Raw genomic sequence first — 26944 nt, forward strand, 5'->3', positions numbered from 1 at the left:
TGTCAGTGGTAATAGTAGTGATGAAGCAGATAATAATAATATTGATAAAGAAAATTAAAGTAAATGTATCAGACCAAGTAGTGATGGAGGGAACTGTTGAAGAGGGGGACTATGAATTGTATATTTTGTACTTGCTTATTGTGTTGGTCTAGAGGGAGTGTCTAGTGATTTTCAGATTTTGGTGAATATATACTGTAATTAGATGATAATTTATTTTCGAATGCAGAGAAGCCGTTAGAATAGCAGAAACATTGGGTAAATTACCCTTACAAAGTGGAAAAATTTGTCAGCAAACAGTCATGTTTCTGCTGTTCTAAGAATGTATCTGCATTTGAAAATAAATTATCATCTTATTTGTATCTATATACACATTTCAGCACTAACAAAGAATATGTTAAGTTTGTTTATATTTATGTACTGTAATTAGGTTTAAAATAAACATAATGGTTGGGCCAAATCCACCAAGTATACTTAGTGAGGAGGGTTGTAGTTGGACACCCTGCAGGAAGAAAAACCAAACCCATAAAATGGTGGATGAACTTGTTTGAGTCAATGGCCATCCAACAAAGTGTATATGAGGGCAGGTGTGAACCCTCTGAGCTTTGGTTGGCTACCCACCTGGTGATGGTGTCATGATAAAAATACTGGTGATTGCACAACCTTATAAATGCTACTTCAGAATGAGTGATGTCATATTCAAGTAATAACCATAACTGCTTTAATGGGACTAGAACTGTTAACAGAGAAGTTGTCATGCACGACAGGCAAGGAGTGTCTGATCAAGCACCAGCAGATCGTCATCAAACCATTGATCAGAATCAAAGTTAAAAGTGCAGTGGAAGAAAAATGAAATGGGGAAAAGAGGCAATCAAGACTGTGATTGAATGTTGGCTGAGAAGTGAGCCAAATAAATGAGGTCTCATGAAATGAATGAAGAGAATATGGAATAAAAAGGGAGTCTTTGAAGCTTTCACCCAACAACTGATTAGACCCAGAAGGGCAATTCATAAAGATGATTGGATTACAAGATCAAAAATTGAAGTAATTCAGAGAAAAATAAAAGATGAACAGGAAAAGTGTGAAACAATAATAGCAGAAAGTAGTAATGAAAGGGTAAGAAATGAAAAAGAAAGACATCACAATGTACCTGAGAATGCTGACAAAGTAAATAGTGAATTTGATTTAGCTAGACAAATAGCAATAAATGTTATGTAAGAATTGACCAATGAAGAGAAGACAATTCTAGAAGTGCTGTGAGGTAAAATGTGTGGTGTGAACAATGAAGTGCCATCAAACATAAGGTATATGGGCAGAGGGAAAGTAAGGAGAGCTACAGGCAAAGTAAGTGGAATTTTGGTCTTGGTTAAAACAGAGAACATTAGTGAAACAAACCAGCTAATCATAACTGCAGCTAATGCTGTAGCTGACATAATAGGATGCAAGTGGAAGACTGTTGTAGAAAAGAAAGAACTAAACTGGAGGAAAAGAATACAAATGAAGTTGGAAAAAATACAGAAAGAAGTAGGGCAATTGAATAGGATAATGAGAAGAGAACTGAAGAATGAGATAGCAATCAGAAAACTGAATGGACAGAAGAGGTTAGAAGAAAGGGGAAATCAAACTGTACATGAAGAATTGTCACAAAGAGTGATAGCGTTAAAGGCCAAATTAAAATGAATGATGCCAAATGCAAAGATTTTGAACAGAATAGATTGTTTCTATCAAATAGGTGTTTTTTTGAAGAAATAGAATGGGGAACAACATCAGGAAGTGATTTCAGATGTGGAAGAAAATAAAGTATTTGGAACAGGCCAGTGAGACAGAGAGAAAGTGCAGAGTGGCGAACACAGGTGGAGAGACAACTTGCAACTGTAGCAAGACAAAAAGGACATCAGAATTGATCTGTATTCAGAGAGAGAAGTTTTAAAAAACAGCAAACTGGAAAGGAGCTGGCCTGGATGGAGTACAAGGTTACTGGCTGAAGAATTTTCACAATAGCACGAAAGGATCACTACACACCCAGATGAATACCTACAGCATGGATGTATCCCCACCTGGATGACAAGTGAATGAATGCTATGTCTCAAGGACCCCTTGCAAGGTAAATTGGTATCAAATTTTCAAACTATAACCACTTGCATGGAAGCTTATAACTGGTGTCTTAGCAGAAAAGTTATATAATCATCTGGAAAGAAACAATCTACTTCCAGTAGAGCGGAAAGGATGCAGGAAGCAAAGTAGGGCAACAAATGACCACTTATTAGTTGATAAAATGATAATTAGAAATTGTAGATGCAGATTGATGAAATTGAAAGTAGCATGGTTGGATTACAAAAAAGCATATGACATGGTACTACAGAGATGGATAAGTAAAACAATGAGCATATTTGGAGTGGCAGAAAATATGGAGAAAATGGTTAATGAAAGTATGAAACATTGGAATATTGAATTGATTGGAAGAAAAAACAAGACTTGGTAAAGTGAACATCAGCCATGGTATATTTCAAAGTGATAGCTTATTTCTTTTAATATTTACATTGGTCATGATACTGCTCGGTTTGATATTACGAGCAGTTAAAATAGCTTGTGATTTGGGAAAAGGATATGGTCAGATAAATCATCTCATTTTATGGATGATATAAAGCTTTATGTGAAAAATAAGAAACAGCTTGAAAGTCTTGTACATGCTGTTTGCATTTTCTCAAATGATGCAGGTATGGAATTCAGGACTGAAAAGTGTGCTATGTTGATAATGGAACATGGAAGTTTTGAAGGAAGCCAGGAAAACCAGAAAAACTGTTGACTATGTATGGAGTCCATGATCTGAAAGCTGATATTAACCAGTTGTATTTGGAAAGAGACCAGAGTGGAAGAGGCTTAATTGTTGTGGAACAGTGTGTACAGATGGAAAGGAAAAGCTTACTAGAATATTTACAGAAAAGTACAAAGAAATTACTAAAGGCAATGAATAAAGAAGTGATCAAGTGTGGAATAGAAGAAATGGACAAGAAAGAAATTCAAAGATAGTATGTTAAACAGATTGAGAAACCTTTGTATGGTTAGTTTTGGAAAGTCACTGAGGATGTATGTGGAACAAAAACTAGGGCTTGACTGAATAAAGGGCAATTGAAAAAAGAAACAGAGAACCTTATTATAGCAGTTCAAGATCAAGTGATAAAAACAAACAACTTGAGAAAATATGAGTATGGGGAGGTGTCAGCAAAATGTAGAGTGTGTGGAATTTGGGATGAAACAATGGCACACATTGTTGCAGGATGTCCCCAACTTTCCTCAGGGATAATATAAAAAATGGGGGTATAACCAAGTTGTGAAAGTTGCTTGATTCGGAGAAATGCAAGATTTTATGGGATATTCCAATTCAAATGAATAACACAGAAAATAATAGACCAGATATAACAATAATAGACAAGGAAAAGCAAAGTTGCTTACTAATTAATCAATCATGTCCATTTGATTCCAGGATTGTGAAAAAAGAAGTCGAAAAATTTTAAAAAATACAATCCCTTAAAATTTGAAATTGCAAGAATTTGGAATATGAAAAATGTAAAGGGCAATAAATGATGTATTAGGAACTGTGAGCAATGATATAGACAAATGGTTGAAGGAGATTGGAATGGAATGTCCTATAGAGCTTCTACTGAAAGTTTGTCTCATAGGAATAGGAAAGATTATCAGGTTTTGAGCACTTGAAAGATTATTGAAAACTTATGGATATCTAAGGTTACACATAATAATCCGCTATCCACACAGATTCTACAAGGGATAAGATGAAACCTGAGTCAAGTTGAATAATAAAGAAAATGCCTCATTATATATGTTGCAAATCCTTCAGCTTCAAACAACGCAGCCAAGGAAGTAGAAAAGAGGAATGGTTAGATATCAAGACAGATATGCGAATACAGCACAAAATCTGCCCACCCGCTAGAATAACAGATATTCTTGGAAAGGTACTTTCTGTCAAAAGCCTTTTGTTAAGGCTTCATAGCTAACAAAAGAAGAAAAAAAAAAGCCCAACAAAAATAATATTTTATACTTAAAATATAACAATTGCTTTTAGCATAAGAACAAGCAGAGGGATTTAGTCAATACCATTAACTGTAGAACTTGATTGATACTCTATTTTATCAACCCCAAACGGATGAAGGGGAATGTTGACCTGAGTAAAACCTGAACTCAGAATGTAAAGAACCAGAACAAATACAAGACATCTTTTCCAATACTCCAACAATTCTGCCAGCTTGCTACCTTTAAAGATGATCATAATGATGGTGGTGGTGGTGGTGGTCTCAGTGGTGGAGATGATGATGATAATGACAAGGAAGGGGAGGTCTATGTTGATGTGAAATAAAACAGTTATTGAAATATTCAATGGAGAAACCAAAATCGCAGTAATAAGAATAAGAGCAACCACAACTTGAAAGAGAAAAGCAGAACTTGCTGGCTGAGCCAACACTAAGTTAGACCAACAATACAAAGAACTTATGGCTCATATTTTGTCTATATTGTGTCTACAATCCTTTCTAATTTTGGCACAAGACCAGCAATTTTGAAGGATGGGTGAATTTTATTACATCAAACCCAGTGCTCAACTGGTACTTATTTTATCGACTTCAAAAGTTGATGTTGGTAGCATTTGAACACAGAATGTAAAGAGCTGGAAAAATGCTGCTAAGCACTTTGTCTGGCGTGCTAATGGCTCTGTCAATTCACTGCCCTCATGTAGTGTCTATAATAAAGTTACTTAACACTTGTTAACAAAGTTCACATAGTTTTAATAAGTAATCAAAACATAAATATAATTCAATGGTTTCACAGTGTTGTGTAAAATTAATATGGATTTTGGTAGCTTGTAGCACTAATATAATGAACATTGGAAACATTTAAGCAGTCCCTCCACTTAAAGTTTTCTATAGAAAATCTTGTGGATGCTTCAGCTAAGGATTATATCTATTTGTTTCTTGATGGTATGTGTTTGTGTATTTGTAAGAAAGATTTTGTTTGTAATCATTTTTCAATCATCAAATTTAATCTGTATTTTGAATTTTTTTTCTCGTTTGATTTCATGGAAGTCTAAAAACAGACATATGCACACCTCCATGCAAGTGCATAGTTAAATATCTTAAAAAGTTTTGAACATTAGACAAATATAGCAATGATTATAATGTTGGCAACTTGTATTTTGCATTGTAAATTCATAAAAAAATTTCTCATGGCAGCTGAAGTTACAAACGGTTTGACACAGGCTGCACCAACAAAAGAACTGCCAATATTGCAGCCAAATCTCCCATAAATTCCACCCTGCCATCTTGAAACATTTTATCTATGCATGAATGCCATCATAATATGACAGAGGCAATGCTGCTGTACAAAACAAATTCGAAATTCCCTATAAGAGGTGTTTTCCAAAATATTTATATAAATTCAAGAGGGCAATATCATTTACAAAACTTTCATATAAATGCATGACATTAAGTCAACAATAACAATGACACCAACAGCAGTAATAACATTTATACAGAATATAATATTTAAAACTCCTTCACAAATAAAAATAAAGAAACAAAAATACCACAATACAACTTGAAAAACACATGACGTTCACATAGCAATAATTCAGAAAATATTCTTACAACACAAGGATACATTTTATCCCCAATTATATTCAGATCAAGTTAGACAGACCCTGTCACCATAAAGGAGATCTCATAACATACATAAACATTCATGCATCCATTACATAGTTACTTCAAAGGACATAAGTAAATTAATAGGAAATTATACTACACTAAATTGTAAGCATTCAAAATAAAAAATCCAGCAACAAAAAGCACATTAATAAACATATATCCACCACCACAAATATCACCAACTGTCCCACAGAGTAACACACAACAATTACAACACTAGCACCTGCCCAAACAACATCATTAGAGGAGATTCTGATGTCCTCAACACATCCAGGTTTCCGAATAAAATGCATAACACAAGAGTTAACTACAATAACTTCCCACATACCACTTTCTGCTCCACACATCTAGCAACCACAACCACTTAGCAATTCTCCAACTCTCTTCTCATCACTTTCCAATTATCATCAGTTGCACATCAATGAAGAAAGCAAAACAATTTTACAAGCTTCAAAAGTGCCTGGTCAAATGGGTCCTGCCAATAAACAGAATTTAGATTTTTCAGCATTCAACAACACCGCAATCATATAGACTGTAGTGCATACTTATAACACAATTATTGCTGATGCATTCAAAAATCCCACAAAGCAACATCAAAAGCACGACCTTAATTACACACCAGAAAGCCAACCTCAAACACAACACACAACAGAAATAAAACCCTGTACCAAACAACTAAACATGGAAGTAACAATAACTTAATAAATAAACCATAAGAAAATAGCAAACCTGGCAAACACTTTCATCCAAGATAAACCACAATACTAACAGTAAAACATTATTATATAGAGTAATTAGCAGCAACAACAAGGGGAATGATCACGCCAAACTGTTTGTCACAATAGCAATCTCAAATAATGTACACACAGAGCAACATTAACCTATTCAAAAAACAAAAAAACAAAAAAAAAAAATTTACAAATTCAAGTCTCAGAGCCAGATAAGATCCCAAACCTACACTTAAAACTCCTAGAAGCAGCATAAAACACTGGTGAGTAAACTACCTGTCGAGTCTCTAAGCTTGTGTGGGGCGCAAGAACAACAATTCCAGAATTTGAAGTTTCCTAAATAGAGTACAACAGGGTTTCCCTCTCTTGGTCATTCTTTTCAAGTTATATCTAAGCAACTCTCTTATACCTTGTCAAATAAAGATATCCCATTCATATCCTTTCACTATTCTTCAGATTCAGTTGTCTCCCTTCTCACTGTCACCATCAGAGAACATCAACTCCATCAACAAAACTTCTACAATGTTTACAACATACATGCAAGATATAATGTAGAAAAAACATGTTGCACAAACATACCTAGAGCACTCACACACTCACAGAGTTACTTAAACCCTCATATATACCATATTTGGCCAACTGATAGAGACAACAATAATGGTGTACAAATTATACATTAGATCCACCATGAACCATGCTAGTCTTGTCAAAACGTATCTCTTCACAATAAACTAACAAAGAACACAAACCAACACACTAAGCATCACCGCAAAGGCCATATCTATTGATAACAACAAAACAGAACAAAAATACGAAGAATGAAAGACAACCTGGACCTGTGAGGACCACAGTTTGTTAATGCAAGCCAGCTTCAACCTTCAAAGTTCATGTCACAACATGAAAGATCACCCCTAAATAACCTGACACATATACAACATACACACACACATAACAGATACATATAATAGCTCACAACACGACAGCAACATGATAGAAATATACTAAATCTCTTACACAACCATGACAAACATAAAAGCACTACACTGTGATGTACATCAAGATAATAAATGTAGAGGAACTGTCATATTCTTTCTGTCTGCTGTTGCCACTATTAGAGTCTCCAAGGTGAACAGAAATAGACTGCACAATGGAGAGAGTGCAATTGGTTCAGATTATCATGTTACATCCCAAATGAATCATCACTGCATGTTGAAGTGTGCAATATTGTCCTCACCTAAGGCAGAATCGTTAGCATGCTGGGCAAAATGCTTAGCAGCATTTCATCCATCTTCATGTTCTGAGTTTAATTTCTGTTGAGACTGACTTTGCCTTTTGTCCTTTTGGGGTTGATAAAATAAGTGCCAGTTAAACAGTGGGGTCAATTTAATTAACTTAGCCCCTCCCCCAAACCTGCTGGTCTTGTGCCAAAATTTGAAATCAATATTGTCCTCATCTGTTTCCAAGTAAGCCAACCCCCACCATGACCAAACATAATTTTTATGGAAGACTGGAAACAAGCAACCTGACTTGCATGACAATAATGCTCATTTACAACCCTCATGTGATGTTTAGACAAGGGTACACACACACTCACACATACATACATATATATATATATATATATATATATATATATATATATATATATATATATATATATATATATATATAACAATCTTAAAGCAGGTACATTGTTTAAAGTTAAACTGTAGTATTTGTCTCAAGATAGCATCTCTTATAAGTGCATGTATAGTGCTAAAAAACACAGAAATATATCAGTAGCAGACAAAAATCCTCCAGTAGCAGTGGTGGCATTGGTAAATACATATTTCTGCCTTTTGGGACTTTGTCAGTAGCAATCATCCACTAGCAAGTGCATTCTAAGACAAAAATCAGCCATTACTGATATAGTAAAATAGCAAATTTAATCCAGCGTGCCAGTTAATTGTGACATAAGTGACTTTTTAGTGGTTGATTTTGTCTTAGTGTGCAGTTGTCAGTGAATACTTGTGACTAATGAAGCTCGAAGAGGTAGACATATGTATTTAACGATACCACCACCACTGCTGAACGATTTTCATCTGCTATTGATATATTTCTGTGCTTTTTAATGCTATACATTTATAAGAGACGAATATTGCAGTTTAGCTTTCAATGATGTGCTTTTAGTATGATATGTAGAGTGCTAATTTGAATTAATACTGCTTCTGTCACTCATAATAAATGCATGTATGCTTACATAGACATACAAACATACATGCATAAATACACACACGCATACATACACACCCACATATATATATGTATATACATGACAAGCTTCTTTCAGTTTCTGCCTACCAAATCCATTCACAAGGGCTTTTGTTGGCTATGGTAAAAGACACTTGAACGAGGTGCCAAAAATGCTTGTATTTGCACACACACACACACACACACACAAAAGAGGCAAAAGAAAACACCACTAACTGCTTTGGCATGGTTCCTGCAGTTAGATGTCTTTACTAAAGCCGACCACTTTGCAGTGTGTACTGGGTGCTTTTTACAGTGGCAGTGGCACTAATGAGGCCACAAGTAGCTCACAAGTCAAGACCTTTCAAGTAAGTGGGGTGAAGTATTGAGGGAGGTGGCTTTATGCCAGGTGATGAGAGGTTAAAGTTTGATTGGAGGACAGGTGTCTTGCTGTAGAGAAGATATATGGTCATCCCAGAATATATATGATATATATATATATATATATATATATATATATAAATACTAGCTTTTACACTAGTAAATCGCTTTTAAGCAACTGACCCTTAATGGGAAGATCTGACTTGTTTTGGAGAATTTGTTGCAATTGCTTCCCCCAGAGTCATATCCCAAGGATGATCATATTCGTCACTAAAAATCATGTAAAAAAAATTGCCGAAAACAATCTCAGTAATGAAAACATAGGAATCCAAAATTTCAGGATTGCAGGTCCAGATTCAGCTTGGAATGTTTTTAATTTACTCATTACTCATTAGATTATAAAAATTGTCATCACACAAAAAAATTTGTTGCAAAAAGTCAGGTAAAAAAAATCGCAGTAAACAACCATAGCAATGAAAACTTGGAATTCAAAATTTCAGGATTGTGGGCCCAGATTTGGCCTGGAATGTTTTTAATTTACTCACAGAGTCAGCCTGATTTCTCTAGGAGTAAAGCTGAAAAATGTGACACACTGCCATTCACATTTATTATATTATATTAAGGCATTGTGCTGACAGAATCGTTAGCATGCTGGGCGAAATGCTTAGCGGTATTTCGTTTGCTGTTAGGTTTTGAGTTGAATTCCGCCAAGGTTGACTTTGCCTTTCATCCTTTTGGGGTTGATAAAATTAGTACCAGTTATGTACTGGTGTCGATGTAATTGACTTAACCCCTTCCCCCAAAATTTGAGGCCTGGTGCTTCCAGTAGAAAGGATTTATTAAAGTTAAAAAAGTATGACACACTGACATTCACACTTATTATATTAGATATGTTTAATTTTGGGGAAACTTTATTTCAGTTAAAGTGTCTTTTATATATATGTGTGTGTGTGTATGTATATATATATATATATATATATATATATATATGTATGTATGTATTAAAGAAAGCAAAAAATAAAACAAAAATGATAGTGTTCAGTATGTTGGTGACAAGAATTTCTGTCAAAGAGACATGGTTAAACAAAGTTGTACATCATCTCTCTCTTTCTCTCACATACCCACTCTTTCTCTCTCTTTTATTATTACTCCCACTTTCACCATCAACACTACTACTTTTAATAAAACATCAACTCCCCTAAAATTTCTTTGTCTCTCTTTCTTTCCCTCTTTTTTCTTTTTCTTTCTCTCTCCCTTACCATCTCTATGCCTACTACATCATAAGGAATAGTAGGAGTGTCATTGAATAGTGAGAGAGGAGGGGTTAAGTGTGACATACTGACACACAAAAATTAGTTTTCACATTTACTATATTATATATATATATATATATATATATATATATATATATATATATATAAGCGATAAATTACAGGACCCCACCAATAACAATAAAAACATTCATTAAAAGTATTACTTAAAAGTATTTTTTTTGGAACATTGTTTAAACAGCAACACAATTTGATGATTTTGCATGTAGGAAATTTAAGGCGTCTAGGATAATATTACCACGAGAACCAAAAATGAAATAAAGGTATGAGCTTAAAGTAGCTGTTTTTGCATGTGTCACAAAGGTTTTTAAACAAAAGAACATAAAGATAAGCATTTCTTCAAACTTTCATTTCATATTTTGAAAAGCATTTAAACAGTGAATATCTTAAAGAAACACAGGCTTGGTTTACTATCTGATGATCAGAAACAAGTAACTCTGAGTACTGGAAATTGGAGCTTTTCAGTTATATATATATAAATCTATACTCAGTTATATATAAAGCTATACTCATTTATACAGCTGACCTCACCACCTGCTGCAGTACTGACATTGCACATTTGAAAATTTGCCACAAGTCAACAAATGCAGTCTATGTATTTAATTGACACTCAACCCTTTTGATAACAATCTATGTGAAATTATCTCTGTTTCTATGATATAAAAACCTATCTTAAAGAGGTAAATTTAAATCAAACCCTTCTAAATTAATTTTGTCATGTTCCAAAACCCAAATTGTTAACGACTAAGTTAGTTAATTTCTTGAATGCATAAAATTCTTGTTTATTTTCAGATTGATAGATAATGTCATCTATTTATCATACTTAGTGTAAATACATAGTTGAAATGCACATTCACTGTGATATTTGTCCAGAAATAAAATCTCTTATGAACATAAAAGCACAAAAGTCATAAGAGGAAAATGGAAAATCATTCTGGCTAGTAAGAATGCTTGATGCATTTCACTCTTGTTGGGCCATGCCAATGGCATATACTCATAGCTAACTACATGCTTTGATGAGATTTCTCACCTCTGGTACATAGGAAATAGTGAAAAACATTTGCTGGTATTGTGAATAGCTGCCCAGCTGAATAAAAATCCTCTATATGTATTAGAAGCAGAGTTAAATTAAAATGCAGTTGGTGTTCTTGCTAGCTGCTACTGGGATGATATTTTATCTCTGATATATACTGTGTTTTTAAACATGTTATTTCTGGATGAATACCACAGTAAATTTCCTTTCAACAATGTATTAATATCAAATATGATATGTAGATGGCCATTTTAATTTAATACTACTTCTAATGCATATAACAGATTGATAATGTATTTTATTAGAAATATGGTCATGTAAAAGTTCAATTCTCTCCAATCATATCGTATAATTTAATAACAAAAAAGGAAACATTGGACAGTGAAGTTGAAGCTATACAAACAGATGGGGTGGTCATAGTTAGAATGTCTTTAATCAGAATGCTGCTCAATCAAGACTGAATTAGGTGAGTGAGGATTCTACATAACAATCTCACCATTAACCACAGGACATTACTGCCAAGAGCCCCAGAACTCATAAAGCTGGTTACCTAGTTTCCATGGCAAATAAGCAACCAAGATCACAGCATTTCCGTGAATGGGATGCTAGTCCATCACAGGGTTACTTATTTACAGCTGAATGGACTGGAACAACATGAAATGAAGGGTTTTAATTAGGAACATAATTCACTAACTGGTCTAAGAATCAAAACTGTGATCTTGCAATTGTGACTGCCACACAGTAACCACTGGACTGCATGCTACCACAAACATCAATTTACTTGCAATAAATTCTTCTAACACATGAACAACACACAACTAAAATCAATAGAACTCCCCAACCTCCAGTCAAACTGTATCAACGGTTGGGCTTTGTTTTTTTCAGAACTAAGAATTATTTCAAACTCCTGAAGAATTGCTGAGCCTACAAGATAAAACTAGGCTCTAAAACAAAACAGATCTATATCAGAGGTATGCCTACTATGATCAGCCTGTTCGATAATGTATCTTATCAGATGACAGAGTTTGATTTGAAAGTTTTGGCTGCTATTTCTACTAAGTTGAGCGACCATATAGGGGTTTCCTCATTGGCTTGTTAATTATTTTTGTGGAAGAGTGCAGTGAAAGGCAGCACTGTTAGAGGACTGGACAAAATGATTTGTATACTTAGCTACATTATTGCCATCATCATCAGTTTAGTGTCCATTTTTTCATGCTTGTATGGGTTGGGTAGTATTTACTGTCATCAATTTTGTCCAGTATGGTAACAATTCTACCAGCTCACCACATTGCCATGATCATATTCAGCAGACTTACTGGAAGGTTGGACAAAATGACGTGATATTTTAGTTATGATCCTTTACAATCTCGAAACAAATCCCACTGAAGTTGACTTTGCCTTTCATTCTTCCAATGGTTAATAAAATAGAGTACCAGTCAAATAACTTCCAAGTCAACAAAAGCCAAGTACAGGGGTTTATCTTTGGCTAGGTATTTCTCCTTCAGTTGTCGAACCAGGAATATAGCAACAGTGGTGCTTTTTCCTGGCAAAAAACCAAACTGCATCTCATCTAAGCGAACTCTCTCCCTAATTAGTTGGGCTATGACCCTCTCTGTGACCTTCACCACCTGATCCAGCAGTTTGATACTCCTGTAGTTATTTTTCTATCTAAAGCATCACCTTTACCTTTATAGCAGTTGACTATGGTACTGCAACACCAGTCATTGGGTATGACTCCTTCGTGTATCACCTGGTTTACAATATGGGTGACTAGACCATAACCCACACCACCACCCCTGTCTTCCTGGGGCTATAAACGTCAGTAGCATTGTCCGGTATAGGACGCCACACTTGGTTGGCAATTGTATGTTACAATTCCGTATTGTTATTGTTTATATCTTGTTCAGAGATTTAATATAGCTTATTTCTCCTTTCTCGAGATCAGTGATAGCTTGTCACTGGAAAAAGCATATAGTATTTTGTGAGGAGTGAGCCTAATAAAGAATAATACTGGCATTTTATCTTTATCTTTGATTTTGATTTTATTTTACATTCGCCCTCATTCATTCTTTCCCGCATTTATTCCCTTCCTTTCTTTTCTCTCTTTCACCCCTCTTCTATTCACTTATTCAGAACCCATATCTGTCTATCATGATGTCTGTCTTTCTCACTCTATATACCCATGTAGACCTTTTTCATACTAGCTAACCACTTGATTTATTCCTTCAACATGAAAGCAACATTCAAAATACTGCCTGGATTCACCTGGGATTATACTTAAGGACCTATACCTTCACAGAAGTACGGACCAACCGCTATACCCACTGGAAGAAGATGAGTTGTGAACTTTATTCTCCTGTCTGTGTTCTTCTATCTACTGTTTTACCCTTTATTCTTCTATCTACTATTTTATTCCTTTACTCCTTTATAAAATGTGAATTCCCTGTCTAGAACTTTCTTACGCACTCACCTTGTCTCTGATGATGGAATACCCAGTGTATGGAGATGCTAACCTAACACTTGGGATATCCTAGAAACAGCTGTAAGATATCCAATAATTAATTAATTAACTAATTATTAATTACCTCAAATTCACTTTACTCAAATTAAATATTCTAAATGACTTGAGATACTTGTCCTGCCTTGGTTTTTGTTGTCCTTTTCCTGCTAACTTGGAAGCCTACTATGGATCCCTAGTTTATTTGATCAAGTGTGTTGTACAGGATTGGAACAATCAGTTGAATTATTATGTCCCATATGTCTATGAGTTTTTGTTGGTAGTTCATTGATATGACCAATTTTGGCCTGTATTCCTGATCCAAGTGAGTTCTGAAATGGTAATGTTGTGGTGGTATATGATGTGCATCACAGTTATAGGGATTACCAGTGTTGCTTATGCCTGCTTCTTGTATATATTGGATTTTTTCACGGTACCCAGCCCTAGCTAGAGCATCATTATAAGATGCACGAGATTCAAAAATTTTATTGTTAGCAGATAATCTAGAGATTCTTGTAGAAATATTCTTAACATTCCCCGTACAATCGAGGGTGGATGGTTGGATGCTACGTTAATGTACTTAATATGCCCATTCGGCTTATGAAATGATTCAAATGATCCAGTATCAAGACAGAAGGTAGCATCAAGAAAATTCACTCTACGATAATCTTTACCTATAGAAATGTTTAGTCCTAAATTTTTGGAAAGTCTAAAGAAATTTTTCCTATGCCTTTCTAACTGTACTTTGCTATTTCTGTCTAGAAAAAATAAGGCATCATCCCTATATAGAACCCCTGTTACTTCTGGAAAGGAAGAGTGGATTAATGAAAGGATATATATTCCGACTAGGTCACTGGCCTGAGCAGAATCATGTGAGCCCATTGCTAAATCAAATACATTTTCCTTATCTATTCTACTCCATAATCTACCATCAAAATCTACTAGAGTGGCTTGTGCAGCAAGTATATCCATTTCATGTCGGGACAAATCAGAATTTTTCATGCCAAAAATCAGGGCTTGATTAAGAACGATCAGGTTGATAGTGGCATAGTAGCTCTCTTTATCTAGTTGTAAGAATTTACTAATTTCTAGAAGCTTGAACCATCCAACCACCTCTTGCGTATCAGACCAAAGGGCTAATCTAATTTTAGACTTAAGGACGGGTATTACTCTGTCAATAATTTTTTTTACTAATAATGCCTAAATTGGATTTAGAAGGGCAAATCAATCTGAGGGGAAGCAAAATCCAGGGTTTTCGGGGAACATAGGGTTCAGTTCTATCATCTATGGCTAGATCTCTGACGATTTGTAGGCCTGTATTGTTAATTCTTTTTAATACGTCATTACTAGCATGTCTATATTTGTTGTGTAATTCCTTCCTAATCATAGACTTATATAGTTCAATATCAACAATGTAAATGTTACTTGTTTTGTCCGCTGGTATAAGTATCCCCAGAGCTTTCTTGAAGTTGACAAGTAATTTTCTGATTTTCTGTTGATGTATAATAAACCTTCTAGGGTACTTCCTGAACTTCACGTTCTTAACTATACTATATAATTCTTCTTCAAATCTGGTTAGGTGTTTGTTGGTCGGTGAGTTCCTTCTAGATTTGAATACTTTTCTTAGTAGGTCACCATGTTCAGGTTTGTCATTTGGTCTAAGCTCCTTGTCGAAAAAGAAAGCTTTCCAGTGCATTCTATGAACAAATTGGTTCGTTTTCTCCAAAAGATCACGTATATAATCTTTCCTACTGGGTATAGGTATGTCCTTTAGTGAAACATCCAGTGTTATTTTATCCATCATCTTGGTACGCTACTGTATAGCACCTTCCTCCTGGAAATCGGAAATTGGTTGTGGTTAATGAATAAAATGAATGGTTAACACCTGGTAGCTTACTGGTAAAGCATGGTCACTTTCAGAGTGATCGTTAGGTATATAACAAATAAAAGACAGAAGATGGAATATACAAGAATTTATTATTAATCACGACAATTGTTTTGACACATCTAGCATCGATTCCTCTTGGGTGGGACACTCAACAACTAGTTAAGGTGCATCCGGTGGTGCAGATGTATCTTGTCGGGTGATAAACAAATAAATACAACTCATTAAAATGACTGTTTCACAATGCAACTTTCTGCTTTGTAGAAAGAAAACCAGCCAGATGGAGGAAATATCTTCATTTATATAGATCAAAAATAAAATCACAGATGGAAAAAAGAGAAATGTACATGCAATCCAGTGAGAAAAGTATTAAAAATAACCGTTAACAGATATGGATGTATAAACACCCTTGGGCAAGCTGCATGGCGCGAGTACACTCGCTCATACAAGCATCTGCAAAAATGTGAGCATACGCACACGTGAGGTTTGGTGCACTCATGATCACAAAGCGAGTTAGTTATTTACTTGGTGTTTATAAGAATGGGGAGGTTAAAAGTAAAATAGGGATAAATATGTATGCCATATTTTTATACTGTTATATCTCTTTCTATCATTACATACTTTAAGACTTTTCATAATTGTTAAAATTTTTTTTATACACTTATATTTTTAAATAAGCTTATCTGTTATAAATCTGTTTATCTTATTTCCTTTGCCTTTAATCCCTTGATTTCTATCACTAGATAATGTGTACCTCCTTCCCTGATATATTCTGAATGTAAGTTAGGCTCATTGTTTGAATGGTTTTATCATGACTACTTGTATGTTCTGCTAGGATGAATTATTATGGCATTTTTTCATATATAAGTAATCTTCCTTTTTAGTGCTTAAATTGATCTATTTATCTTTATTATCTTACCTGGTCCTACGCTAGTGGCATGTAAAAGCACCTATTACACTCTTAGAGTGGTTGGCATTAGAAAGGGCATCTGGCCGTTGAAACCATACCAAATCAGACTGGAGTCTGGTGCAGCCTTTCAGCTTGCCAGCCCCGGTCAAACTGTCCAACCCATGCTAGCATGGACAAAGAATGTTAAATGATGATGATGATTATGATATACGTATAAACAGAAGTACAGACGGATTAATATTCCAGTTATATGACCACAGGTACCCGACTGAATATACCATGAGTCTCAAGGCTGTACCTAAGAACAAACACTGCACCAATTGTACTGCACTTAAAAGACTCCAGATCCACACTAATTGCAGGTTCCGAGTAAGATGAATAATAAACAAATAACAACAGATGGATATTGGTTCATTCACTACAGCTGTTTCAAATGAGTTTTTCTTTTTAATTGATGAATAGAGTTATTACATCATGCAAAAAAAAGACCATTTTCATCAGATGAATATACTCTTACTCTTTTACTTGTTTCAGTCATTTGACTGCAGCCATGCTGGACCACGACCTTTATAGTCAAGCAAATCGAACCCAGAGCTTATTGTTTGTAAGCCTAGTACTTATTCTATAGGACTCTTTTTGCCGAACCACTAAGTTACGGGGATGCAAACACACCAGCATCGGTTGTCAAGCGATGCTGGGGAGATAAACGGACACACAAACATATACACATACATACATATATATATATATATATATATATATATATATATATATATATATATATATATACACACATTGTTTTCATAATCGGTCATAATGTCTTACGTTTAAGATGATTCCCATGCTTTCCCTGATGAGAAGGTTACAATTTTAATATCAAAGATCCCTATGGATCACACAGGCTGTAATCCTTTGAAACATATGTAGAAATAAAGTATGCAATTATAACATGCGTTTTCTCCAATCCTTAAATTCTTATATATACACATACATATACAATGGGCTTCTCCCAGTTTCCGTCTACCAAATCCACTCACAAGGCTTTGGTCAGCCCGAGGCTATAGTAGAAGACACTTGCCCAAGGTGCCACACAGTGGCACTGAACCTGGGACCATGTGGTTGGTAAGCAAGCTACTTACCACATAGCCACTCCTGCGCCTATACGTGAATTAAACATTTAAAAAAAAAGATATTCCAAGAATCCACATTATGTGCCATTTGGCACATAATTTCCTGGTTAGCTTTAGTCAAAGAATGATTCGCTTACCCTAGTTAGTAGCTTATACAGGAAAATCATCAAGGTGACAGGAATAGGGAGAGAGGTGAGGATCAGTTGTGCTGGGAGGAAGAATACAGAATAGGGGAGGAAAATCAGATATTCTGCTCTAACTTCAAAAGATAAGGTTATTTTATTTTATCTTTAAATAACTGGCCAACAAAGCTCAAGTAAAAAAAAAAACAACATTAAAAGAGGTGAAAGACTTTTTATATAGTGGGAGGAGGAATATAGTATAGGGGATGAGAATTTGATATCTTGTTCCAACTTCTAAGATAAGGTTAATTTTATTTTCATTCTTTAAATAGCAGGACAACAGAGTTCCAGCCAAAAATGAACATTAACAGATAATATAAATTACCAGAGAGAATTCATCAAATAAAACACTTATACCTTCATATGTGTACAAAGTTACAATGGGACATCTAATACTAAAAAGTGAAAATAAAAATAAAATGAAAATGAAAAACTCCTTACACACATTGAGATAAAGAAACATACATAAAGCATAAAAGTGTACACCAACCCACATCTATTTATACACATGTACCTACACTTATATTTATATACATACATACGCCCAACTAACCATATAAAACCTATCAAGCCGAGCAAAATCGCAGTCATGGCAGATACCAGTGTCATGCAAATTGGCACCTGTGCCACTGGCACATAAACACACCCCGGTGTCATGCAAATGGACCTTTGCCAGTGGCTTGTAAAAGCACCTATTACACTCTCGGAGTGGTTGGCATTAAGAAGGGCATCCAGCCGTAGAAAACCATGCCAAATCAGACTGGAGTCTGGTACAGCCTTCCAGCATGCCAGCCCAGTCAAACCGTCCAACTCATGCCAACATGGACAACGGACGTTAAATGATGATGATGATGATGATGATATATATTGGTCTATAACCTCTCCTCAAAGAGGAGGAAGAAAAGACCACATGGCTAGTTATTGAACACACAAAGGAGAAGGGTTAAGCACAAGGGATTGTCTCCCTTAGATTGCTGTCTGGAATCCACCTGGTCAGCTAGAGGGTCCCAGGATTTCAGCAGGAATCCCCTGAAGTGTAAGCAGGTTCCAAAGACTTCCACCCTGGGATTTAAGATGTTCCCCAGGTTGAAGGAGTTCTTTAATATTCTTATAATATACTTATTTTTAAACGGTACCTACATCTTTAAAAACTGTACCTACACTTTTAAACTACTACGCAATTATATTAATTTATAACCAGAGAATCATGAAGTGGCACATAATGTGGATTCTTGGAATGTTTTTTCTAAATGTCTAATTTGTGTAGATTAATTTGATGGAAACATTTTTTTTTCTCATGATGTAATAACTATATTCATCAATAAAAAACTCGTTTGAAACAGCTGTAGTGAATGAACTAATATCATCATAAAGCAAATACCACCATGAGCTATAACCTAACTACAGTGGAAAAGGGCTAGCCACTGGATTTGGTTAAAAAGAGACAATGAGTGATGGCTAGAAGAATATTGAGCTATATCTGATAACCAGTTGATCTAGCAAGTAGGGCTTTATGTCAGTGAGGTGGGGGCCAGTGGTTGAGAGGTAAGCCCCGAAACAGCGCACATTCTTTCCGATGCCTCCATACACTAGCTGGCTTCTGGTATGTGAAGCTTTTGACTGGTAGCACTTGCATGTGCAAGTTGTTTGAAAAACATATATATATATATATATATATATATATATATATATATATATAATATAATATAGGATAAATTCTTTATAAGAATTTATCAAGTAGTCAGCGTGAAAAAAACCTCATAATGAAAAAAATTTCGTAATGAAAAAAATTCATCATTTTTTCATAAATATAAATAATTTTATATAAAGGGCATTAACTGTGTAGTAATGCTTCACGCTGCGAGGGACTAAATAAGTCAAAAACTACCAAAAAATAAGCAACATATTTACTGAAAGCGAGGGAATGCAGCTTTCAAAATTTATCTCTTAAAAAACATTTAACTTAACGGTAAACCACTGGTTTCTCAATCAAATACAGAAAAACTGTGAAGTAACCTGCATTCTTTTGTTCATCAGTACACGTATGGTCAAGATACATAAAAATAAACAAGAATCAACATACCATAATTAGAATATATTCAGTGCTGAATATTATTCTGTATAAGCACATGTTACTGAGATGCAACCGGATAAATTCAAATCTGTTTCATGGATATATAATTATGGACAGAAGTCATCGTACTGTGGTGGCTACATCGTGGTATGTTGATTCTTGTTTATCTTTATGTATCTTGACCATACATGTACTGATGAACAAAAGAATGCAGGTTACTTCAGTTTTTCTGTATTTGATTGAGAAACTAGTGGTTTACCGTTGAATTAAATGTTTTTAAGAGATAAATTTTGAAATCTGCATTTCCTCGCTTTCAGTAAATATGTTGCTTATTTTTTGGTAGTTTTTGACTTATTTAGTCCCTCGAAGCGTGAGGCATTACTACACAGTTAATGCCCTTTATATAAAATTATATATATATATATATATATATATATATATATATATATATATAAGTCAGTAAATAGTGGGGTTGTGTTAACCGCACGTGGAGAAATAATAAGAAAATGAAAAAAGGCCAGAATGCTAAACTGGAAGCATATTTTAATAAAGATTTCTTCTAACCGGTTTTCATTGCGAAAAGCAAATTATCAAGAAGAAGGAGAATGAAAATGTATACGCATATAGGGTAAAAGGGTAAAGACCCCTTTTGGTTATGAAGGGAGGGCTTTACTGAGTGAACTGGAGCAATATGAAATAAAGTGTCTCACTCAAGAACACAACACATGGCCCAGTCCAAGAATTGGACTCACTACCTCATGATTGTGAACCCAACGCTCTAACCACTGAACCATGCACCTTCACTTAGCAGTAAAAGTGAGTTACGCCATCACTGGCATCAAGCTGTGTTAGCTTTTCTTCTCCCTTAGATAATATTGGTGGCATGGAGAGTGGAGGAGGCTGGTATGCATGGGTGACTGCTGGTCTTCCATAAACAACCTTGCCTGGACTTGTGACTCAGAGGGTAATTTTCTAGGTACAATCCTATGCTCATTCATGACTGAAGGGAGTCTTTACCCATATATATACTTTTACTTTTATTCGTTTCAGTCATTTTATATATATATATATATATATATATATATATATATATATATATATATATGACAGGCTTCTTTCAGTTTCCGTCTACCAAATCTACTCACAAAACTTTTGGTCGGCCCGAGGCTACAGTAGAAGACACTTGCCCAAGGTGCCGCGCAGTGGAACTGAACCTAGAACCATGTGGTTGGTTAGCAAGCTACTTACCACACAGCCACTCCTGTGCCTATATACACACACACATATATAGTATAACAAAATAACAAATTGGAAATTTATACAATAACTCTACAAATAATATTTTCATAAATCTCGATTTTAATATTTTGCAGTAACACACAGCAGCAAGTGAGACTGCACATTTTATTGTAAGAATGGAATAAAGCAGATTTGCTTCAAGAGAAAACAACTGGGATTTACTGTAAATATGTAAATTACACACACACACACACATATATATATATATATATGTATATATATAGTTAAATGAATAGAACAATTATTTATTATTAACAAATTGGTCACCTTCACTTCATACATCTGATTCAATACCCAATAATTTAATTACAAATTTGTACATTAAATTTGTAATTAAATTATTGAGTATTAATTGAAACGGCTGTAAAAAGTGAAGACGACCAATTTGTTAATAATAAATAACTGTTAACTTCTTAATCTCCATTTTCTTTTCTTCTTTTAATTGGATATAAACTATATGCTTTATACCTATTGTTTTAAGGGAATTTCATTCCCCAACAATACTAGGTATTGAACCAGTATTTCCTTGGATGCAACCAACCATACCTTCATGAGGTTAACATATCCCTTAATTATATATATATATATATATATATATATATATATATATATATATATATATATATATGGGAGAATATACAAATAATAACAACAGACGAGGACAGGTGGTGTAAATAACAAAAGTATATATTAGTATGACGCTCGGGAATACGGAAAGTCTTTGACGTTTCGAGCTACGCTCTTCAACAGAAAGAATACGGAGACAAGGAGAAAACCACGGAGAAAAAAAATTGAATAGTGTTCAGTCAACGGTCAATCATAATAATGGCCGATCATAACAATGACTGACCGGAAGTTAGAAATTCTTATTTCAGGAGAGCTAAGAAAGGGGGAGATAACAAACGGTGATCGGGAATGAGGGGCTGTGTGTGGGAGGTAGAATGCTGGTGATCTTGACGTATGTAGTGTGAAAATGGGGAAGGGAGAAAGGGAGAAAGTAGTTGGTCAGTTGTAGTGTGTGCGTGGTGTGATGCGAGGGTATTGGTGTGGTGTGCGTGGTGTGATGCGAGGGTATTGGTGTGGTGTGATGTGAGGGTGTTGGGAGGTGGGGAAGGCATGGGTGGAGTGTGGGTTAGGCTGAGGGTGGGGTAGAGGTAGGGGGTCTGTGGGTAGGGGTGGGTGGTGGGTGTAAGGAATTGGATGGGGTGGAGTGGGAAGGTAGAGTAGGAGTGTGTTGGGGTGTGGTGGGATGAGCTTATGAGAGGGTGTTGACGAGGAGGGAGAAGGGGAAGGTGGATGTAAGAGAGGGGGAAGATGGGTATGGGAGGGGAGAGAAAGAGAGGAGAGAGGGTGGGTATAAGAGAGGGAAGGTGGATTAAGAGAGGGGGAAGGTGGGTATGGGGGGAGAGAAAGAGGGGAAGGTGGGTATGGGGGGGAGAAAGAGAGGAAGAGAAAGAGAGTGAGGGAAGAGGGGTATGGGGGGAGAAAGAGAGGGAGAGTGAGAGAGTAAGGGTGAGAGAGTAAGAGAGTAAGGGTGAGAGAGTAAGAGTGTAGAGAGTAGGAGAGTAAGAGTGTAGAGAGTAAGAGTGAGAGAGGGGGGAGTACGAGAGAAGAGAGTGAGAGTAGAGAAAGAGTAGGGGTGAAGAGAAGTGGGAGTGGAGAGAAGTATGAAGAGAGGTGAAGAGACGTACAAAGAAGTAGGAATCGGAGCAGGAGGTGGGGGAGGGGAGAGATGGGTGGTAGGAGGGAGGGTGGGGGAGAGAGACAGGAGGAGGGGGTTAGATGAAGAGTGGAGGGGAGTTGAGCCCATGTGGCGCAAAGGAGCGAAGATAGAAGATTAATCCCTGTTCACGGCGCAAATGGGAGTCCGGATGGCCCCTGTGCATGGACAATCCAAACACAGACAGGTGTTGCCGCAAGGAGTGGCCGGCAGAACGGAAGTGGCGTGACACCGGGGTGTCATTGCCGACGTTGATATCTCGGAGGTGTTCCGCGAATCGGTCGGCCAGGCGGCGCCCCGTTTGTCCGATGTACAGGGATTGGCAGAGAGAGCAGGAGAGGCAATATATGATGTTGGTAGACGTGCAGGTGAAGGAGTCGGTGATGCGATAGGGTCGGTGATGGGTGCTGGTGAGGAGGGTGGTGTTGGAGAGGTAAGGGCAAGTGCAGCAGCGTGGGCGGGAGCAGGGGAACGAGCCAGGTTGGGAGGTTGGGTTGGGGAAGAAGCTGTGGACTATATATATATATATAGAGAGAGAGAGAGATGATAAGCTTCTTTCAGTTTGTGTCAACCAAATCCACTCACAAAGCTTTGTATAACCTAGAACTATAGTAGAAGACACTTGCTCAAAGTGCTGTGCAGACCACATGCTTGGCAACAAGCTTTGTAACCACAAAGCCACAGCTGCACCTATAGCCATGTCTGCAGAACGTATTGTAGAAATGGTAAAATTCTGGACAAAATGTTGTATAGCATTTATCTCTGTTTCTGTTGGCCACCATCATGAACACCAGAATCTGGAAGTGTATGGAAATAGACCAGACAGCAGAGAGAATACCGTCACACTGTAACTCTCATGATTCATATTTGTAACACAAGTCTCAGATAGATAGAGGCATGGTATAACTGGAAGAAAATAGATTGTAGGTCATACTTGGTTTTTGGCCAATTACTTTGCATGCCATAGTTTGGGGTTCCATAATATAATCAACTTGGAAAGAGGTGTCTGTTATGTTGGCCTCAGACACACTACACACAGACAAAATCTTCAATTATTCTTCTACAACTCCTTTCTTCTATACATGATAACAATGAAAGTTCTGGTAGTCTTTAGTACTAAGGATTACCAGAACTTTCAGTCTGGTGGTGCTCTACTATGCTTGTGACCCTTCCATCATCAAAACAACAGCAAATAATTCTAATTTTGGCACAAGGTTAGTTATTTTAGGGGGAAGGGTTTAGTTGATTATATTGATCCCAGTGCTTGACTGGTACTTATTTTACCAACCCTGAAAGGGTAAAAGACAAAGCTGACCTTGATGGAATTTGAAGTTAGAATGTAAAGCTGGAAGAAATGCCACTAAATGTTTTGTCTGGCATGCTAACGATTCTGCCAGCTCACCACCTTAAACAACAGCAGATTATAATGATTTATTACATTGGCTCAAGGTGGGGGGAGAAAGAGGTAGTTAAATTGGTTTGTCCTCTGTTTATAGCTGGTACTTATTTTATTGATCCAAGAAAGTTCACTCTGGAGAAATCTAAACTGAAATTGTAGAGGGATAAAACTAAAAACTGTAAAGTCTTTGGTTTCCTGTTTCACCATTTCTATCTCACCACACAATCTTATAGGAGCCTCGACATGGTCACTTACAAGCCAGAAATAATAACCAAATCTATTTCAAATTATATCTTATTATCTTTTAAGAAAACACATTGGGGCATTCCAAGATATACTATGTATATGAAAAAAAAATAAACAAGATGTTGATGGCTGCTATGTCTTCTATCATAGGACAGCCTAATCCTGTCTCACCTGTGGTTGATCAACAAAAACATGCAATCTCTGCTGAATAGTTGAGACATTTAGTAACGGAGGAAGAAACTACCTCTCGCTCCTTCACTAAATGTTTAACTACAGGTCAGTCATGATCTAGCAAACTGTATTAAGAAAATCAAAGGTGTAGCAGTCATGGCCATTCTCTCTATTTTCTTAATACACAATGTTTCTAGGATCACATTATCCAGTGTCTTTTTTAAAGAAAATAGTGTGACTTTAGGGACATTTTGTTGCTCTTTCTAGCAAGCTGAGTGACTGCCTAAAGGTTCTTTTATTGTCATGGAGTTATATAGTTGTTGTTTAGCGACACATCGGCCCTCGTTGAGTAGACCTATATAACAATGCTGTTCCAGCTGTGATCATCCTGTCTTTTTGTGAGGTTCAGTGTACCCAGGACCACATTGTCTAATTTATCTTGAATTTTGTGACAATTTGAGGGAGATGTGGCTTCTATTTCTAGCACTGCAAAGAGACTCATTGCATTGCTTCTTCAGTATCTCTGTTCATAGTTGTTTGTTGTTATGTAGATCCAGTTCAGCAATGATTGCCCAATTGTATGGCACACAAGTAGTCAGCTGATCAGAGAGGTACAATCCACAGATGGATCTCTCTAGTGATACCATGTCTCTAGCTAATGACCATATTGCACACTATAGCATGCATTAATGAATTGTAAAGGCTGCAATGTGGCAGCCAGGATATATTTAACTCTATTCACAGTCCACTCTATTTCTCTACTCTATAGATACTTGTAGTGGGCACAGATGAAGTGAGTAAAGATCTTCTTAGTAGGCAGATAGACAGTTGGGAAGTGATTAGTGAAATAAGTAAATAAATACACTAAGGGAGGGACAAATGAGTAGATTTGATATGCAAAAAGCAAATAAAATGACTGTGGTTAAGTCTCAGTTAACAGTAATCAAGTGGACATGATAAAAAACCACCCCAACCAGAACCATTTTATCTATTTTCTTATTACGACTCACATCTAAAAACTATGTTGGCCAACATTATTTTTTCCCACCTCCTAGAATTGTAGTCTCTGAGTTGCAGTTTTTAGTACAGAGATGGCAAATTTATATGAAAATCAGCAGTGACACACCAATATAACAACAAAAACAAAATCTCCCAGTAAATATCATGCTTTAAAATGCTTATCTACAGGTGCAGGCAGAGGTGTGTGGTTAAGAAGCTTGCTTTGCAACCACATGGTTTTGAGTTTAGTCTCACAGTACAGCATCTTGGGCAAATGTCTTTTACTATAGCCTTGGGCAGACCAATGCTCTGAGAGTGAATTTGATAAACAGAAACTGCATAGAAGCCGGTCGTATATGTGTGTGTGTGTGTGTTTGTGCATCATTGTCTGTGCTCACCACTTGACAACCAGTGTTTGTTGACATCCCTGTGACTATGCAGTTCAACAAAACAGGCAGATGGAATAAGCACCAGTCCTAAAAATAAGTACTGGGACCGACCTGTTCAACTTAAAAACTCTTGGAGCAGTGCCCCAGCATGGTCACAGCCCAATGACTGAAATAAAGAATTTACTTGAAACATACTGTTATTGGAGGGTCACTTACACGTCTACATATGTCAGATAATAGGAGAGTTAATAAGAAATTTAGACCTGCTCAGCTAAGATTCGCAACCTTGCAGGTCAAGAGATTAAGAGAATCCCTTGTTTCAGTCATGTTTTTCATTTAACTCGAGGTCAGTTCTGATGGAGCCGACATGATAAAAATATTCCAGTTATGACCATCCATCTATTTTTAGGGTAAGTAGGACTACATTATCTAATGTGTCCTTATTTAAAACGACTGCAGTGTGTGATTTGAGGGAGATCTAGTTGCTATTTCTTACAAGTCGAGGGAACAAGTAGACGCTTTCTCGTGGCAGTGGTGTAGAGAAGGCAGTCAACTCTGTAATAGACATAATCTTTAAAAAATACAAAAAAATATACGAAAATTTTTCCTAATACACATTCTCTTCTACCGCTC

General features: G+C 36.1%; 1 protein-coding gene across 3 annotated transcripts in view; it reads right to left on the minus strand.

The window, feature by feature from the left end:
- The window catches only part of LOC106870951 (uncharacterized), a 51094-nt gene that overhangs the window by 18121 nt on the left and 6029 nt on the right, over positions 1-26944 (minus strand). The window contains exon 2 of one of the 3 annotated variants that reach the window (XM_089362614.1): positions 17970-18040. The exons of 1 other annotated variant lie outside the window; for it this stretch is intronic. The gene's annotated coding sequence lies outside the window, so the exon portion shown is untranslated. Of the gene's footprint in view, positions 1-6036; positions 6182-17969; positions 18041-26944 lie in introns of those variants that run through there. One more of the 3 variants, XM_089362615.1, reaches the window with a different exon arrangement.

This window comes from Octopus bimaculoides, chromosome 14 (assembly GCF_046866305.1).
Source record: "Octopus bimaculoides isolate indiv1 chromosome 14, ASM4686630v1, whole genome shotgun sequence".
Classification (NCBI taxonomy): domain Eukaryota; kingdom Metazoa; phylum Mollusca; class Cephalopoda; order Octopoda; family Octopodidae; genus Octopus; species Octopus bimaculoides.